A 3522-nucleotide genomic window follows, 5' to 3' on the forward strand; every position below is an offset into this window, starting at 1 on the left:
ACAGCAGCAAGCAGCTGGAAGGAGCTAGAGCAGCAGCAACAGCTAGTAGCAGCAGCAACCAGCAACAGCAAGCAGCAGCAGCAGTAGCAGCAAGCAGCAGCAGCAGCAGCAGCAGCAGCTGGCAGCATCTAGCAGCGGCGGCGGCTGCAGCAGCAGCAGCAGCGAGCAGCAGCAGCAAGCAGCAGCAGCACCTGGCAGCTGGCAGCAGCTAGCAGCGGTGGCGGCTGCAGCAGAAGCAGCAGCAGCAGCAGCAGCAAGCACTGGCAGCAGCTAGAGCAGCAGCAGCAGCAGTAAGCAGCACCATCAGCAGCAGCAAGCTGAAGCAAGCAGCAGCAGCAAGCAGAAGCAGCAAGCAGCAGCAGCTAGCAGCAGCAGCAGTAGTAGCAAGCAGCAAGCAGGAGCAGCAGCAGCAACTAGCAGCACAGCAGCAGCAGAAGCAGCAAGCAGAAGCACCTGGCAGCTAGCAGTGGCGGCGGCGGCAGCAGCAGCAGCAGCAAGCACCTGGCAGGTACTAGCAGAATCAGCAGCAGCAAGCAGCCGGAAGCAGCTAGCCCAGCAGCAGCAGCATCAGAAGCAGCAGCAACTGCAAGCAGCAACAGCAACCAGCAACAGCTAGCAGCAGCAGCAGTAGTAGCAAGCAGCAAGCAGCAGCAGCAGCAGCAGCAGCTGGCAGCAGCTGGCAGCAGCTAGCAGTGGCGGCGGCGGCGGCAGCAGCAGCAGCAGCAAGTGGCTGGCAGCAGCTAGCAGCAGCAACAGCAGCAAGCAGCTGGAAGGAGCTAGAGCAGCAGCAGCAGAAGCAGCAGCAGCAGCAACAGCTAGTAGCAGCAGCAACCAGCAACAGCAGCAGCAGCTGCAGCAGCATGCACCTGGCAGCAGCTACCAGCATCAGCAGCAGCAAGCAGCTGGAAGCAGCTAGCGCAGCAGCAGCAGCAGGAGCAGCAACTGCAAGCAGCAGCAGCAACCAGCAACAGCAAGCAGCAGCAGCAACAACTACAGCAGCAGCAGCAGCAGCAGCAGCAGCTGGAAGCAGCTAGAGCAGCAGCAGCAGCAGTAAGCAGCACCATCAGCAGCAGCAAGCTGAAGCAAGCAGCAGCAGCAAGCTGAAGCAAGCAGCAGCAGCAAGCTGAAACAGCAAGCAGCAGCAGCTAGCAGCAGCAGCAGCTAGCAGCAGCAGCAGCAGCAGCAGCAGCAGCAGCAACAGCAGCAGCAGCAGCAGCAGCAACCAGGAACAGCTAGCAGCAGCAGCAGCAACCAGGAACAGCTAGCAACGGCGGCGGAACGGCAGCAGCTAGGCAGCAACCAGGAACGGCAGCAGCTAGCAGCGGCGGCGGTGGCGGCAGCAGCAGCAGCAGCAGCAGAAGCAGCAGCAGCTGGCCGCAGTTAGCAGGGGCGGCGGCTGCGGCGGCAGCAGCAGCAGCAGCAGTTAGCAGCAGTAGCAGCAGCAGCAGCATCAGCAGCAGCAAGCTGAAGCAAGCAGCAGCAGCAAGCAGAAGCAGCAAGCAGAAGCAGCAAGCAGCAGCAGCTAGCAGCAGCAGCAGCAGTAGTAGCAAGCAGCAAGCAGCAGCAGCAGCTAGCAGCACAGCAACAGCAGCAGCAGCAGCAGCAGCAGCAGCAAGCACTGGCAGCAGCTGGAAGCAGCTAGAGCAGCAGCAGTAAGCAGCACCATCAGCAGCAGCAAGCTGAAGCAAGCAGCAGCAGTAAGCAGAAGCAGCTAGCAGCAGCAGCAGCAGCTGCTGCTAGCAGCACGGCAGCAGCAGAGGCATCAAGCAGAGGCAGCAAGCAGGAGCAGCACCTGGCAGCTAGCAGTGGCGGCGGCAGCAGCAGCAGCAGCAAGCACCTGGCAGGAGCTAGCAGAATCGGCAGCAGCAAGCAACCGGAAGCAGCTAGCGCAGCAGCAGCAGCAGCAGCAGCATCAGAAGCAGCAGCAACTGCAAGCAGCAGCAGTAGTAGCAAGCAGCAAGCGGCAGCAACAGCAGCAGCAGCTGGCAGCAGCTAGCAGTGGCGGCGGAGGCGGCAGCAGCAGCAGCGGCAAGCAACTGGCAGCAGCTAGCAGCAGCAACAGCAGCAAGCAGCTGGAAGGAGCTAGAGCAGCAGCAGCAGCAGAAGCAGCAGCAGCTGGCAGCAGCTGTCAGCAGCTAGCAGCGGTGGCGCCTGCAGCAGCAGCAGAAGCAGCAGCAGCAGCAGCTAGCAGCGGCTGCGGCTGCAGGAGCAGCAGCAGCGAGCAGAAGTAGCAAGCAGCAGCAGCTGGAAGCAGCTAGCAGCAGCAGCAGCAGCAGCAGCAGCAGCAGCAGCAGCAGCAGCAGCAGCAGCAGCAGCAGCAGCAGCAGCAGCAGCAGCAGCTGGCAGCAGCTAGCAGTGGTGGCGGCGGTGGCAGCAGCAGCAGCAGCAAGCAGCTAGCAGCAGCAACAGCAGCAAGCAGCTGGCAGCAGGTAGAGCAGCAGCAGCAGCAGCAGCAGCAACAGCTAGTAGCAGCAGCAACAGCTAGTAGCAGCAGCAACAGCTGGTAGCAGCAGCAGCAAGCAGAATCAGCAAGCAGCAGCAGCAACAGCAGTAGTAGCAAGCAGCAAGCAGCGGCAGCAGCAGCAAGCAGCGGCAGCAGCAGCAAGCAGCAGCAGCTGGCAGCAGCTACAGCAGCAGCAGCAGCAGCTAGCAGCAGGAAGCAGCAGCTACAGCAGCAGCAGCAGCAGCAGCTAGCACCAGGAAGCATCAGTAGCAGCAAGCAGCAGAAGCAGAAGCAGCAACAGCTAGTAGCAGCAGCAGCAAGCAGCAGCAAATAGCAGCAGCAACCAGCAGCAGCAACGAGCAGCAGCTGCAGCTAGCAGCAGCAGCAGGAGCTGCAGCTAGCAGCAGCAGCAGGAGACAGCAGCAGCAGCAGCAGCAGCAGCAACAGCAGCAGCAGCAGCAGCAAGCAGCAGCAGCAGCAGCTGGTAGCAGCTAGCAGTGGCAGCGGCGGTGGCAGCAGCAGCAGCAGCAGCAGCAAGCAGCTGGCAGCAGCTAGCAGCAGCAACAGCAGCAAGCAGCTGGAAGGAGCTAGAGCAGCAGCAGCAACAGCTAGTAGCAGCAGCAACCAGCAACAGCAAGCAGCAGCAGCAGTAGCAGCAGGTAGCTGCTAGCAGCAGCAACCAGCAGAAGCAGCAGCAGCAGCAGCAGCAAGCAGAAGCAGCTAGGAGCAGGAGCAGGAGCAGCTAGCAGCTAGCAGCACAGCAGCAAGCAGTAGCAAGCAGCAGCAGCAGCAGCAGCAGCAGCAGCAGCAGCAGCAGCAGCAGCAGCAGCAGGAGCAGCAGCAGCAGCAAGCAGCTGGCAGCAGCTAGAGCAGCAGCAGCAGCAACAGCAGCAGCAAGCAGCAGCAACAGCAAGTAGCAGCACCAAGCAGCAGCAAATAGCGGCGGCAGCAGCAGCAGCAGCAGCAGAAGCAGCAGCAGCAGCAGCAGCAGCAGCAGCTGGCAGCAGCTAGCAGTGGCGGCGGCGGTGGCAGCAGCAGCAGCAGCAAGCAGCTAGCAGCAGCAACAGCAGCAAGCAGCT

The 3522-nt window shown here is 61.8% G+C and overlaps 1 pseudogene; it reads left to right on the plus strand.

The window, feature by feature from the left end:
* The window catches only part of LOC146171465 (uncharacterized), a 96645-nt pseudogene extending 94160 nt beyond the window's left edge, over positions 1-2485 (plus strand).
* The last annotated feature ends 1037 nt before the right edge of the window (positions 2486-3522 follow it).

Source organism: Amblyomma maculatum, unplaced genomic scaffold, assembly GCF_055883805.1.
Source record: "Amblyomma maculatum isolate TAMU_Amacu unplaced genomic scaffold, ASM5588380v1 scaffold_22, whole genome shotgun sequence".
Classification (NCBI taxonomy): domain Eukaryota; kingdom Metazoa; phylum Arthropoda; class Arachnida; order Ixodida; family Ixodidae; genus Amblyomma; species Amblyomma maculatum.